We start from the raw sequence: 16,306 nt of genomic DNA, 5'->3' as shown, positions 1-16,306 counted from the left end.
GGCTATGACTGTGATAACCAAATCAGCCATTTCCAAATCAGCCATCCGAGTTGGACCGGAACTCCTGGACTTTCATAAACTCTCTGCCGACGACGACATCACATCTCTCCACTTTCGAACGCATGGCTGCTGCAGAAAAGAAATCGAAAGACCAGTGGCCCCGCCTCCTTGAGCCCTATTTGACAAGGAAGGCTCAGAAGGCATTCCATGCTCACCAAAGCGGACAAAAAGCAGTACGACAAGATTGTCAAGATAATTTTGCAGCATAATCAACTCACCCCAGAGGCGTATCGCTTGAAATTTCGAACTGCATCCAAAACGGCGGATGAAAGCTTTGAAGAGTTCTCAACCCGACTTGAACTCTATCTTCGCCGCTGGTTAGTACCAAAAGAAGAGACTACAGCGTCACCTGGTTTAAAGAGGATGACGCATCTCGTCCTGATCGACCAGCTTTTGACATCGATCAGTAGTAACTTTCTTCGCACCAAGCTGCGGGAGAAGAAGGTCGAAACAGTACAAGCCCTTGTAAGGTTGGCAGATGAACACACTCTTCATAGCAAAACTGACGTATCCATCAAGTTCCAGGAAAGACCACAACCGTCTTCTTCGTCTCATCCATCCTGAACATTGCCTTACTGTGTGATAAGTATTCACATATCAAGCTTTCTTGAACATGTTGAAATCTGCTTTTGCGCCAAATCTGGCATTTAAACGAAATTCGAGGTAAAATCTGGCAAGATCTCGATGTCCTGCAACCTCCTCCTGATGCATGTGATTTACCACGTGATAAATGCTGCAGATAATTTGGTATCGCACTGACGCTCCGGGCACTCCAGATGTCCGGATCATAAGTGCGATTCCAAATTATTAGCTGCATTTATCACGTGGTCTCGTTATTGGCCAATCAGACGCCGCCTATCATATGTGCCACATGAAGCAGACGGGTAGCTCGGAGGGCTCCGATAATTTTGCACGCAAATGACCCTGGGTAGGCCCTACTCGTCCAGGGTCATTTGTCAGGGTCACTTGTCAGGTTAAAATCTAATTTCTACACGTTCGTATGGGTCTTCATTGATGGCAAATTTCGTCGAAATGACACATCCTGAACACGCGGAAAGGCAAATTTAGATTTCTTGGTGAGTACTCAACATCAATACGAAATTATGTATGGCGGATCGATTTCGCTAGGTTCAAAAATACACAACAGTGTCAGTGTGGCATTGTATACAACGCCACGTTCACCACGGGTCTACTCTAGGTAAGTACATGATCATGTCATGAGTAATTATGGATAAGATCCCACATTCTCATTTACACAAAGCAATGCCAGTTTTCCTAAAGTGGTCGAATATTCCCCCTTAGTTACATGAATAACATGAATAATGAGGGTGAGTAGGCCCTAATCATGGTAGGCCTTAGCTCTACTGAGTGGAGCGTTGGAGGGGTACCCGTAATTCAACGCTCCACTCAGTAGAGCTAGGTAGGCCTTAGCCCAGGTTGGACGAAGTCTTCATTGCATTACGACTGACGTCCAGGATGAGAATTCTCTACATAGGACCACCCAAAATTTGGACCAGATATTTGTTACGTTTTACCTCGTTACAGAAGCTTATTTCACGCCTACATTTTCTATGTGTCCTTCTCTATTGAATTCCATTCTCAGGAATTCCATATGTGATGCTGACAGACATTAATCAGGAAAATAAACTCTAAAGCAACGTTAAACTTGTACGTGTTTGTAGTCTCTTTTCATCAGTTTTATTCCCGAGTCGTACGTCATGTACGTGCGCACGAAAGCGCACACGCACGCTAGCGCCCTCATTTGTTTAGTTATGGTTGGAACAGTGACGTCACTCCAGCCAACCGACGTCACGAAAATGCTCAACCAATGACCAAAGCCGAAACATGTTTCTGGTAACTGGCGCGAAAACACGCTCGGTCATTGGATTAGCGACCGCGCCTTCAAGTAAGTGCTGTGCGTATGAGGGTGGTTACTAAGCAAATCGCGCGTGCGCACTGCATATTCACGCTGCATAGTCTGGCTCCCAGACCAGACGTGATATGAGCGCCGAGAATAATTGTCAATAATTGTCAGACTACTTGCTGCACGGACGTAGGTCATGTATGACTAGAATAGACTCGGCGGTGAGAAACTGATGAAAAGAGTCTACAAACACGTACAAGTTTAACGCTGCTTTAGAGTTTATTTTCCTGATTAAGGTCGGTCAGCATCGCATATGGAATTCCTGAACCCAGCGGCCCATAGATAAGGACACATAGAATACTACGACGCAAAAATTGGCTTCTCCATCAAGGTAAAAATATTGAAAATATTGGTCATAAATTTTTTCGTCCGGTTTTGAGCACTTCATACTCTGGACTCCCTCCGTTACGTAGGGAGGAAAGGGAGTCCACCTGGGCTAGGTAGGCCTATGCTTCTAACACTCAGTAACAATCATGTCTATAGCAAAAATAAACTACTACAAAGTACAAACTAAGCCTAAATGTAAAAATCTAAACTTGACAAAGTTTGACATGTTTTTGTACATGGTGGAAGTGTGGTCTTTATTTACGGAGGTAGTCCAGTAATTTGGCCACATTTATTGGGCTAGTACATGTAGTAACGTAGCCCCACTAGTGTGGCCGCGGTATGCTGCGCTGAACCTCTGGCCACACACCGTGGTACCGAGCACTACTGAGGGCGTTTTCATAAATTTACAGGCAGTTTCTTACACATGGTTGTATTCTATGATGTCCCCTCTATCACTTCTGGGATGCTTAGGTGTAATGTTCAATTTTCCGAGATATTCTTGAATCTTTCTGGAGCCCATATGCACTCGTGAAACGTCTGGTAATGGCAGCCATTTTGAATGTGACAAGAGATGACCTCAAGCTGTGACGTCGCATTTATGCAAATGTGCCGTGGATCCTGAATAGAGATCAGTGCACGTGGCCCCCAGACGATAAATGCGTGGTACAGGAAACAGCCGTCGCATTTGCAACTCGCGCCCTCGCTCGACAAGCAATTTGCATAAACGCGACGTCACAGCTTGAGGTCATCTCTTGTCACATTCAAAATGGCTGCCATCACCAGACGTTTCACGAGTGCATATGGGCTCCAGAAAGATTCAAGAATATCTCGGAAAATTGAACATCATTTATTACAAGAAACATCCCAGAAGTGATAGATGGGACATCATAGAATACAACCATATGTAATAAGAAACTGCCTGTAATTTTTAGATAGTGGATATTTTGCCGGAGGTAATGACGGCAAACTAACGATTACTAAAGGTTTGCCGGCGGCAATCCATATCAACAGAGGGCGCTGTACTCTTTAAAATAGGGCTGAATTATAAGATGCATTAAATTCCCACCAAAAGTTGTGTAGCACGTTTGGTGTAATGGTTAAGCAAAGGCTCTAGTAAGCGGGATGACTCGCGTTCGATTCCGGCCGTACCACATTTTTAAGTTTTTTTTCTCATCCCCAAATAAATAAGGCGAAGTAAAAAAAAAACATGTTTAGCGTCCCCGCCCGCTTCCTTTTTAGAGGCCGCCTCCTTTTTTTTTTTTTTTTTTTTTTTTTTTTAAAGACAAAAATTGATAAATTTTAACGATCTCTGACGAAAGAAATCGTATTTTTAGACTTTTATACCGTGTATAAAGCTGTGGAAATAGTCAATTAGCACGTGCGTCTGCACGAGAGTCTATCATACCATACATTCACCCCGTGTGAAATATTAACTGGTTCTCTACGTCTCAGAACTCAGGACTAGCAAATAGAAAAGTGTTGAAAGACAAGGAGAACACGGAAACCAGCGTAAAATGCGACATCACAAGAGGCTAAAGTGACGTCATATGGTGCAATTGCGCAGAAGAGATGTTCGGTTCTGCATAGTTACATCATTGTGGTCTCATTTTCTGTTGCATCTTGCCCATAAGAAGCCAATATGTCATTTCCTGACTCCAAGTGGCGGCCATTTTGAAAAAAGCTGGTAACCATCTTGAAAAATAGCCCGGCCGCGTTGTCTTGAGAAATGTGTCGGGCGGCCATTTTGAAAAAAAAAAAAAAAAAAAGGGCCTCCTCCTTCCTTTTTGTCAAAGAGGCAGGACGCTAAACATGTTTTTTTTTTATTTTGCCTAAGAATATTCTTCTTTTATTATTTTAACATGTCTCAAACATTTTTTGCAGAGTATTACATTTTCTTTTTCAGATTTGTGGCTCTGGAGGATTTTTTAAAAAGGGAAATAGGGCCTAAAGTACGAAATTATAAATTGGTCGGAATCCCATCTTGTGAATACGAGGTAACAACGATAATTTTGGCATGGAGCCAGACTAAAACTTGTCACCGGAAAATGTTTAAGTACAAAAAAACAGTAACTGCGCATGTTCAGTGCATATCCGGCAAACTAACGTTTACTAAAGGTTTGCCGTCTCCGGCAAAATATACACTGCCTAATTTTTATGGAAACGCCCTCAGTAGTGCGCGGTACCACGGTGTGTGGCCAGAGGTTCAGCGCAGCATACCGCGGCCACACTAGTGGGGCTAGTAGTAATCCTTTTTATAGCTCCATGGTAGTAACGATACTCAAAAATTACCTTCACCTTGTCATGCTTGTGTTGTCGGTTGTGATTGGAATAAATTGATTGAATTTCAATGTGGTTTTCCCTAGTTTTATTTTTATTTAATCGCATGTAACATGACCTTATCACATGAATTCGTTATAGTGAGTGCAAAATACTTATTGATGAAAGCCTCCAAACTTTTGGATTGAAATAAATCGTTAAAATCTGGCAAGATATATACAGTATTCTTCTTACCAACAAATTTTCAGAGATATCCAGCCGCCATTATTGTTCTACGTACGTTTTTTCACGGCCTGGAACGTTTTATTATAGAACTTGGGGGTGGTCAGAAAATTATCGGAACATTTAGATAATGTAGTACAGTAGTACTAGTAAAAAGACAAACATTACAATAATCTCTTTTCAAGTGTACCCATGCTAAATTTATTTTTCTCTCTTTCAAATTTGAAAACTATTGCTTTCTTGTTTTCTTTCCATTCATAAATAGTTTTGTCAAAACATGTTACCACCCGCTGATAGTAAATAGACTATCTTTCATATGACCCGGCCTAGCGGCGATAGTCAAGATCAAGAGAGGGCGCTGGCGGGTCGACCAGCTGCTGCGCGCATACAGACACTAGGCCTACACATGTACATGTACATACATGTACATGTACATGTACGTCGTCGACTAGACTCGCTACATACCATCAGCTTACACTGGCTGCCTTAGCTAGGACCGGTCCTAATGCAAAAACGGTGCTTGGAGTTACAACGTAGCGGGTAAAGTACAGAGTTGGTGACATTAAACTGAGCTGATGGCCTAGTAAGTAGGCCCTATAGTAGTAGTCCGAGTAACTTGGACCCAACTTATCGCCTTTTTTAACATTTGGACATGGTCTGGCGATAAGGTCCAAGTGTGAGCTGGACAACACAATCCTGTCACTGTCAGACTGTCCCAAAAACCAACATTTTCAAACAAAAAACATCAGATTTCACCCTCAAAACGGCCTCCAAATTACTAAATATGCCACCTGAGGTACAAGTAGACATCGATAATTAAGATAGTTGTATTGAAGTTTACTTACGATCCGGATGAAAAGTGAAATTTCCCGTTCAATTCCGAGAGCTCCCCTCGCGATCTTGAACACGTTAAATTTCCGACTCGTCTTAATGTTTGAACGACGCGATTTGTTCCTCATGCCCAGCGTACATTCGATGGTCCCCGTATCCCGAGTGCGATTCCGTTACCGAGCGCGCGCGATGCACGATTATGATAATGATCACGTTTTTAAACACAACTGCATTTCTAACGGTAAAAGGGAATCGGGAACCAGCTTGAACTGGTATCCGCCATAAAAGCTGCGCTGGTTCCCGACTCCCTATTATCGTTCGAAATGCACGTGTGTTTACCAACGTGATCCAGTCTACTCATTATCATAGATCGATGAATCGCGCGCGCTCGGTAACCGAATCGCACTCGGGATACGGGGACCATCGAATGTACGCTGGGCATGAGGAACAAATCGCGTCGTTCAAACATTAACATGAGTCGGGAAATTTAACGGGAACGTGTTCAAGATCGCGAGGGGAGCTCTCGGAATTGAACGGGAAATTTCACTTTTCATCCGGATCGTAAGTAAACTTCAGTACAACTATCTTAATTATCGATGTCTACTTGTACCTCAGGTGGCGTATTTAGTAATTTGGAGGCCGTTTTGAGGGTGAAATCTGATGTTTTTTGTTTGAAAATGTTGGTTTTTGGGACAGTGACAGGATTGTGTTGTCCAGCTCGCACTATTACTTAGACTTGGACCTTACTATCGCCAGACCATGTCCAAATGTTAAAAAAGGCGATAGGTTGGGTCCAAGTTACCCTATAGTACTAGTCTGTAGTTCAAATAATGGAAAAAATGTTGCAACCTGACTATGTTGTGCGCTTTCTTGAAAATCACGTAATTATTATTATTATTATTATTATTTATTCGGCCAACAAATGAACAACAGTACAATGACAAAGCAAATATAAATCAGATTGTCTTATCATTTGTCGGATTCTTTCATCATATCGAGTGATTTAACACCTCTGGAACTTGTGTCCACCTGGATTTTCCCTCCAAATCTCCTCCTTATGTGATTATTCGTCATCACCAAATTTATTCTCATCGTCTCGTTCGTCATCGAGTCAAAATGGCGCCCATGTGAAGAAGCGATATGTACGTTACAACGTGTACACAACGTCACAAGACAAGCGGAAGAGAGCGATCGACGTGTCTACTCGGCCGCTTTTTTCTGGTATTGCCTCTTCATATGTTGATTTTCTGACATCCTTCGAGTGATTGGTAACCTCCTTGTGTGTTTCTTCACAATCTCTTGATTGTCATCGAGTCAAACTCAGTAGCCAGCTATATCTACATCCTGCCGACTAACTGTATGTATACCTACCTGTATACCTTGTTTATTCTCATCGTGCATCATTGTTTGCCTGCATACTCCCTTTGAATAACTGCTCCTCATGCATGCTGGCTGTCAACAACCCTCCTGCATGTCTGCTTCATAATACAATGATATACCATTGCTGTTGTGTTTCCGTTTTTCTTTGTCAATGTCATTCATCATTGTCATGATCATCGACCATGTCGACATTGATTTGACCTGATTGACCTCACATTGCTGTGTACATGTACAGATCATGTTCAGTCATGATTTATATTGTTATTTTTGTGAACTTAGCATTTTGATTTAGGTAGCCTACCTAAATCAACAACTTCTGCTTGCTGGTGATATTGAACGCAACCCTGGCCCCCGCACACCTAAGTATCCCTGCGGAGAGTGTACCAGGGCCTACACCAGCTATAAAGGTGCTTTAGCCAGCATCCTGTGCGAATCATGTGACGTGTGGTTTCATTCAGACTGCGTGGGCCTAACAGACTCTGCCCTCCATAACCTTGGCCGCAGTGATCTCCCATGGGAGTGTTATCGTTGTGGTTTACCCAACTTTTCATCTGGGCTTTTTGACTCAACAATATTAGATGAGTCCAATTACACCGCTTCAAATTCTGAGACCCACTCTTCAACGAGTTTCACCAGTTCTCACCACCCAGGTTCCCCTCTCGCCAAATCATCACCCAACAAAAGAAATAGCAACCAAACTCTCAAGAATCTCCGCCTACTTGAAGTGAACTTCCAGAGCATTTTTTCAAAGCGTGCAGAATTCTGGAGTGTTCTTGACGCTACCAAGCCAGATGTTGTTTTTGGGTGCGAAACATGGCTGAAACCAAACATCGCCAATGGAGAAGTTTTCCCACCTGGATATGACATTTATCGTTGTGATCGCAGGGACGGTTACGGAGGTGTAGGCCTACTTCTTGGCGTCCACAACAGCCTTAATAGCCACCTGATTACCATCAAGTCAGATGCAGAGATTGTCGCTGCGAAGATCATCAACGATAACCAAACCATTGTACTAGCATCTGTGTACAGACCTCCCAAAAATGACCTCAAGTATATGGAGGATCTCAATAGCGCCATCAGTCATCTGTGTCAAAGTAACCCAGGTGCAGCAGTTTGGATTGCTGGTGATATAAACCTACCAGATATCACCTGGGAAACCTACAGTGTCACTTCCCATCAATACACATTGGCTATAAATGATTCCTTCTTGAACCTACTTGATACAGCTGGCCTTGAGCAAATGGTCAATTTTCCTACCAGAGGGGACAACACTCTGGACATCATCTTGACCAACAGACCCTCCCTCACTAACAGATGCTCGGGTCTCCCAGCCTTAAGCGACCATGACATGGTATTCATGGACGCGAACGCCCATGCCTATAGGAGGAAACCAGTTCGGCGCAAGATTCTGCTCTGGAAAAGGGCCGACCTTGTCACCATCCGCTCGAGAGTCCATCAGATGTCAGATGATTTCACTTCAAAATTCACTACTTCAACGCCAGTTGAAGACCTTGCTACTGCAATGCAACTGGAGCTTGAAGAGATCATCAACGACTGTGTTGATGTCAAGAAGGCTCGTCGCACAAACAAAGCCAGAGACTGGATTCGCTTCAAGCGTTTAAAGAAGGAGGCTCGTAACATCTGCCGAAATTCCTACAACACGTATGTCCATGACATCATCCACAGCGTACCAGCAGGTTGTAGGAACAAGAAGTTGGGTGCTCTTGTGAAAGCCAAGCGATGTGATCTTATGGGTGTTGCACCTCTGAAAGAAGGAGGCTTTCTACACACGGATCCCAAGGCCAAAGCCAACATTCTGAACCGGCAATTCACATCGGTTTTCTCAACTGACAACGGAGCTCCACTACCAGACCTAGGCACCAGCAACCATCCTGAAATGGAATGCACTTTAATGCTACAAAGTGCCAGGTTGTCCAAGTCACCCACAAGCGGAAGCCCTTCCCTGCCTCATACACCATCCATGGTCATGTCTTGGGGGTCTCCACCTCTGCCAGATACCTGGGAGTCCACATAGATTCCAGGCTGAGCTTCAATACTCATACCGACAACATCACCAGGAAAGCGACCGGCACCAAGGCCGCCTTCTCCCGTAATCTGAGCCACAGCAGCCAGAAAGTCAAAGAAGCTGTCTACACCACCTTCATTCATCCATCTGTCGAATTTGCAGCAGCTTCATGGGATCCACATACCCAACAGAATACCAAGAAGCTTGAGCAAGTCCAACGAAGTTCGGCTCGTTTCGTCATGGGCGATTATAGAAGAACCAGCAGTGTTACATCCATGTTAGAACATCTTGACTGGCCCTCACTACAGGAACGTCGTCACCAAAATCGCCTGCAGATGATGTACAAGATCAGATACAACTTGGTCGACATCCGTTGGAACAACTACATGTACCTTACTCAATTATCGACATCTACCAGAGGACACAGTTCCAGATTCACTATCCCACACACCAGATCTTCAGTGTATGCTAGCTCGTACTTCCCACGTACCATCCGAGACTGGAACAACCTCCCAGTTGATCCTGCTGCATACCCCTCCCTCAACGCCTTCAAGTCTGCGCTGAGGGACATCCGCTCGGATTAATCGCACCACCAGATTTTTTTTTACTTGCACCTGTACATATAGCACTGTACCTGAGTACAAATTCCTGTTGTCTTTAGACAATGCATGCGCCCAACGCAGTGCGTTTATCTTCAACATATGAAGGCAGCACTAAGAAGGAAGAAGAAGAAGAAGAAAGTAAACAAAAAATAGAAATTGAAAAGTATGACCAGACAAGACTAAAGACTGATGCGAGTAGGAATGGGTTGGAAGGGGGGGGGGGGGAGAGGGAGGGAAGGGAGGGTGGACAGTTTGACAGGGGAGAGGAGATAGAGGGACGGAAAACAAGAACAAAATAACATTTCAAACTGGCCAGGGTAAACAAAAGTGTACTTAAACACTGTAGCCCTAAGGCCTGCCTACCCATTCTTAAGAATGAGCGCGCATTCTTAAGAATGAGCGCGCATTCTTAAGAATGAGCACGCGTTCTTAAGAATGAGCGCTCATTCTTAACTTTGCGTTGGAATATCACGTGCACAATTTATGAATTTTGCGCAATCTCAACAAACATTGAACGACATAATTATGTTAAATGAAATGTATAGCGGTTAAAAGGGAAACAAGTCATATAAAGAGGAAAGAAAATGTTCTATGCTTCTGTACTCGTATAACTACGATAATTGAATCAAATTAAACCTGTTTTTATTGCTTTTTTTCTGCCCACTATGGGAAGTTTTGTAATAACGGAGGACTGGGAACTAGTCTGGGAAGTGCTTTGTTTAGGCTAGACAAGTTACAAGTCCCTGTATGTATCATATGCATGCCACGAAAAAAAAAACCATGTCCAGAAACTGCCAAAATTGCTCTTTTGACTAGATAGAATCCAGCTCTGCGGCGTAATGGTGGGGGTGTGAACAATAAATTGGTGGCAATTTAAATGGGAAATAGCATTAGCACTATGGGATGTCACAGTATTCATTCTCATTCTTCACATTCTTCATTCTTACGTCCCCCCCTCCCCCCCACTTTTATTATCCCAATAATCAGACTTCTTTCCAATACACTACATGTATTATTATGTCTCTTATTTTTTTCCCGGTCCCCCCCCCCCCCCAATACGCGTATACTTTTCATATCCACTCTACTTTTCAGCGCCTTGCGTTGCAACAGTATAATTATTAAGAATCAGTGAACGAGGATGCAGCTAGACTTGCCAAGCGCAGCAGGTGCTCGGTATCGCTCAATCTGGAAGAGTTATTTTTTGCGAAGATTGCGCAAGGATCCAGTTGCACTATCATAAGAATGTGCATGCGCATTCTTAAGAATGCGTGATTTTCAAGAAAGCGCACAACAACGCCACTTCCTCGATTGTCATGATTGTTGTAGTCAGGTAGTAGTCTAGTCCGAAAATTTGGGATTCTCAATACTGTGTATGAGAGTCCCAAAACTTAAGGTATCCATATCGTGCAAATGTTTGTTCTGCATAATAAAACCAGTGTGAATCAAATTAGCAAGCTTCTTACTCACTACAGTTTCTTCAATAATCCCCGAAACTTTTGCCTCGCAAAGTTGCTGTTGTGAGCATTGCATCACCAAAAATTCAGCTTTTAATTCTAATTTTGCAGAGAGTTATCGAAATCCATACGTGAGACATCACGTTGATGTGTACTGCAATGCATTGTGCAAAAAGACTCCTCAGCTATAACATTTTCATCGTGTAGATAAAACAGCGCCCTCTTGTTGATCTGAGTGAATGCAAAATGTTTCATTTTTTAACAGAGGGTGCTATGTTCATTTGGCCATCGATTAAAAAACAAGTAAGCTGCAAGGCTCTTCCTACACCTACCCAGAATACATTGGGAATCACACACACATTTCCAGAGCATGGAGATTGACGTGGATGGTTTTTGAACTGCCAAAAACTTGCCTTAAAATTGGATTTAAGGTCTCAAATTTCGCAGGTGACATGCTTGCAACGGAAACAGGACAACTCGTACGTGGACCAACTCGTACGCGAGACAACTCGTACGCGGATTGGTCAACTCGTACACGAGACAACTCGTACGCAGGACAACTCGTACGCGGGTCAACTCGTACGCGAACCAACTCGTACGCCAGCCAACACGTACGCGGACCGAAAGTAGCAAATGTAAAGAAATTGAACTCACACCAAAGTTAACAATTTATCACTGTCTAATTGTATGACCGAATGACTGTGTATTATATGTAGCCATATGTATTTTCAACAATTTAAATTCCATAAATGCAACAATGTACAAGTTCAAAAGTTTCAACGATAAATTTTTTTAAAAACATGATCCATTTTGCGACCGATGTATAGTGCAATGCTGCGGCATGCACTTCCAACCACGCAGCTAGTGTGGAGAATTTGTCAAGACATACATGTAGGCCTACAACGATTTTATTTACACGTAGCGCGGGGCCTCTATGTAGTGTATTGTTGGAAGTCTACAAAATGCAGCGGACATTATTGGGACCACTCAGTAACACAAAATAATCCCCTTAACTTAAGAAAAAAAGAATGTGCTGGACAACTGACCGACCCTAACTTCCTACACGCCCGAATCTACGGTTTCAGTAGTCCGAGTAACTTGGACCCAACTTATCGCCTTTTTAAAGGGAATATACATCATTTGCTTTTGCTGTAATTTTCAGAAATGGATGGAATTGGGGGGTTGGAAATATATAGCAAATATAGTTACACTGACTTTTTTGAGGTTTTGGGTTCGAAAATGCTATAAAAACAAAGAAAAACGATCATTTTCCTGTAGTCTGGTTCCCTGACTCCATATAAGAAGAAACAGAGCAGTTTACATACATTGGGGAATTGTAAGGTCAGGGAACCAGTCTAGCTGGCTTGTACCCGTTCGTAGGTTTGTAATCGATTGCAAACAAGTGCAATGGTCAATTGGGGCCAGTATTTGAAAAAAAGCCAGTTGTTTCCAACGCTGATCGGCTGATCAGCGTTGGAAATTGATACAAAACTACCACTTTTCTTGAAAATGACAGTATACCAGGTGCCATGATTTTACAGGATGCTTTACACTGTCATTCACTAACAGTCCAGCGAGGTATTTCAAAATGATTTGGTAGTTTTATTTTTTGATGTTTGCAAATGTTGTATTTTCCCTTTAACATTCGGACATGGTCTGGCGATAGTGGGGTCCAAGCTAATCATTATATGCCGAGCAACACAATTCTGTCATTGACCCAAAAACCCAACATTGCCCAACAAAAACATTAGATTTCACCCTCAAAACGGCCTCCAAATTACTAGATACGCCACCTGGGGTGCAAGTAGACATCGATAATCAAGGGCGGATCCAGAACACAATTTTGGGGGGGGCCAAAAAAAAATTTGGTCCCCCCAAAAAGTGGGTCTAAAAAATTACGGCGTGGGGTTCGGGGCCCGCTAGGGCCCCGAAAATTTTTTGGATTCTAGATGCTCTGTGGTGCGATCTGAGGCAATTTCTGACCACTTTAACCAATTTTTTTGAGGAAAAGATGGTGGTATACTCATTGCCTGCCTTTATTGCGATGTCACATTAAAAAAAAAAAATTGGTTTCGTTTTGGGGGGGGCCATGGCCCCCTTTGGCCCCCCCCTGGATCCGCCCTTGTCGATAATTAAGATGGTTGTACTGAAGTTTACTAAAAGATTCAGATGAAAAGTGAAATTTCCCGTTCAATTCCGAGAGCTCCCCTCGCGATCGTGAATACGTTAAATTTCCAATGTGCGTTTAAATTGCAATGTGGTCTTCATGCCCAGCGTTCATTCGATGGTCCCCGTATCCCGAGTGCGATTCTGTACCGAGTGCGCGCGATGCATCGATTATGATAATGATAGACTGGAGCACGTTTGTAAACATAAGTGCATTTCGAACGATAATAGGGAGTCGGGAACTAGCTTGAACTGGTTTCCGTCCATAAAATGGGCATGAAGACCACATCGCACTCAAACACGCAACGGAAATTTAACGTGTTCACGGTCGCGAGGGGAGCTCTCGGAATTGAACGGGAAATTTCACTTTTCATCCGGATCGTAAGTAAACTTCAGTACAACCATCTTAATTATCGATGTCTACTTGTACCTCAGGTGGCGCATCTAGTAATTTGGAGGCCGTTTTGAGGGTGAAATCTAATGTTTTTGGGGGGCAATGTTGGGTTTTTGGGTCAATGACAGAATTGTGTCGCTCGGCATATAATGATTAGCTTGGACCCCACTATCGCCAGACCATGTCCGAATTTTAAAAAGGCGATAAGTTGGGTCCAAGTTACTCGGACTACGGTTTCAGTAAAATCCCTTGTGCTACGGCTGCTAGTCTATACTCACGCGTACGAGTTGGCTCGCGTACGAGTTGGCCCGCGTACGAGTTATTTCGCACACGAGTTGGCTTGCGTACGAGTTGGCCCGCGTACAAGTTGACCTGTATTCCTTGCAACTATATCATTTTGATGTATGTGTTGTGTGGGCATTAATTAGCCTAATGGTGAGTAAAAAAACGTCAGTAGTAATTTAGCACGTTTTTATGCACTCACGGTCCCAGTCTGGTAGTAGTCTAGGACAGCCAAATGTGGAAAAGTTCTCTGATTATTCTGAAGAATAATTTCATGGCATTTTTGGGCATCCATGCTAGATCAATTCTGTGAACCATAACAAACAAGATGTGGGTGGATGCCGTAGTTAATTTTGACCCTAAATATACCTAATTTGCATAAATCTTTAATACCTGCCGTGTAATATATTTTGCCCATATTTAGGAAGGCCTAGGCCTATGTCTTTTATTTTTTTATTTTTTGAAAATTTCATTTTGTTATTCTACATACACATTCTTACTTCAATAACATTTTCTTAAGCATATAAGTGACTGAATAACTATGAGGACATAGTAACGATCCAAAATGGCTACTTCCCCCCCCCCCAAGTTTTGCGCATTTACCTTGTCTCCAGATATTATCAAGTAGTCCTGCCAAACCTCAGTATATGAGCTTCAAATTCACCAAGTTGCTTACTGGCACAGTTACCCTGTTTAAAACCTTATGGAAAATCATGTGAACAGTAATAACGTTGTGATATTTAGCCCAGCAAACAAAAATGGGAAAAACTACCTGTAGGTGTCTGTTAATTGGCCTAATTAGTGAAGGGTCGCCTAACGTGGGAGACTTAAAAAGTTCAAGATAATTCCCAAAATTATTGGAAAGAAAACTAATGGAAAGAAAACATTTTGACATTGACATTATTATTGCAACAATTTTTTTTTTTTGGGGGGGGGGGGTTTCCTTGAACTTATTCAAGTCTTTCACGTTAGGCGACCCTTCGCCTAATTTAAGCCCAGTTTACGGACAGACAGCTAGTATTTCCGAACCGAAAATCATCGATCCATCATATGCGTGCACGTTTCAAATGTCAGGTTAGCTCAGTGTGGAAAAGGCATATTTTTCATCATTTTGGCAAAAAAACGGACAGAATCTAGCGATGTTTGTTCTGCGCATATTACGTGAGTATGTCATGAGGTGTAGTACGTAGTTAAGGGGCAAACTGTGCAGCGGTTCTGTGGGAAATGTCTGTGTTTTGATGGACGTTTTTGTAATTAATTAGTGTTTTGTGCTGCAAACAATTTTGCGGGGTTCTTTATCTATGACTCACGCGGAGCCTCATAGTTCTAAGAGTACCTATTGCGGTTGCTAATACATTTTTTTTACCATTTTCAATCGTAACCCCAATCAAAATCGTCGGATTTCACCCCCAAAACGGTCTTCAAACTGCTTTATGCGCCCCTGTACTGTAGGCTTCAGTGGGAAATGAAAATACAAATGGTGGTGGTTAGGTTTACATACCTTTGGGAAGAAAAGAGAAATTTCACCTTCAATTCGGGAAACATCCTTGTCACAAACGCCTTGTTTCAGGCTAGTCTGGGTAACTTGGACCCAACTTATCGCCTTTTTAACATTCAGACATGGTCTGGCGATAGTAGGGTCCAAGCTAATGGTTATATGCGGAGCAACACAATTCTGTCACTGGCCCAGAAACCAACATTTTCCAACAAAAACATCAGATTTCACCCTCAAAACGGCTCCAAATTACTAGATCATCCTTTGGACTTCACAAATGGAAAAACAGTCTAAATCACCGTGCGCTCTGACTGGGCGCCATAAAGGTGCCCATTGGGCGCCTCAAATGGGCACCTTTATGGCGCCCAGTCAGAGCGCACGGTGATTTAGACTGTTTTTCCATTTGTGAAGTCCAAAGGATGATGGGGTCTGGGAACCAGACTAACTGTGATTGGCCCGTCTGATGTTACCCATTGCATGCCCACAAGGTAATCGCAAGCGATCTTCATGAACGTGTAACTTCTACATGTTGAGTGCGGAACACGTATTTTTGCCTTTTTTTTTCTTTTTTTTTAGCAAATATTGGGACAGAATCCACCCAGGATGTTTGTAAATGGATAGCTGGATAGTGTTTAATCAAAATTTCGGGAACAAATCCTCAGATTGTCTTAAAGCATAGTTTCATCGACCCTGATCACAGAATGGCCATTCTTAAGTTTCGCTAGATCAGACAAAGGCCCATTGGTGCCATGGCAAATGGGGCCAATTTTGCATTTAATCAAAATTTTGAGAACAAGAATGAAACCAGTATCATTTGATAGCTTGGAACCTGTAGATTATGGAAATATAATTTAAGAATAATTTTA

General features: G+C 42.8%; 2 protein-coding genes across 5 annotated transcripts in view; one reads left to right on the top strand and one right to left on the bottom strand.

Annotated features, from left to right (window-relative positions):
* LOC119722631 (islet cell autoantigen 1-like) overlaps positions 1 to 4,964 on the bottom strand; it is a 73,617-nt gene extending 68,653 nt beyond the window's left edge. For 2 of the 4 annotated variants that reach the window (XM_038192839.1, XM_038192841.1), the window contains exons 1-2: positions 4,823 to 4,917; positions 279 to 489 (exon numbers count right to left, since the gene is read on the bottom strand). The gene's annotated coding sequence lies outside the window, so the exon portion shown is untranslated. Of the gene's footprint in view, positions 1 to 278; positions 490 to 4,822 lie in introns of all 4 variants that reach the window. The other 2 variants (XM_038192838.1, XM_038192842.1) reach the window with 1 other exon arrangement.
* A 271-nt stretch (positions 4,965 to 5,235) lies between these two features.
* LOC119722630 (AP-4 complex subunit beta-1-like) overlaps positions 5,236 to 16,306 on the top strand; it is a 60,913-nt gene continuing 49,842 nt past the window's right edge. Inside the window, exon 1 of the mRNA XM_038192835.1 lies at positions 5,236 to 5,350. The gene's annotated coding sequence lies outside the window, so the exon portion shown is untranslated. The remainder of the gene's footprint in view (positions 5,351 to 16,306) is intronic.

This window comes from Patiria miniata, unplaced genomic scaffold, assembly GCF_015706575.1.
Source record: "Patiria miniata isolate m_02_andy unplaced genomic scaffold, ASM1570657v1 HiC_scaffold_16, whole genome shotgun sequence".
Lineage (NCBI taxonomy): Eukaryota > Metazoa > Echinodermata > Asteroidea > Valvatida > Asterinidae > Patiria > Patiria miniata.
Note: the sequence above shows the minus strand (reverse complement) of the source record. Positions and strands in the feature narration are given on the sequence as shown.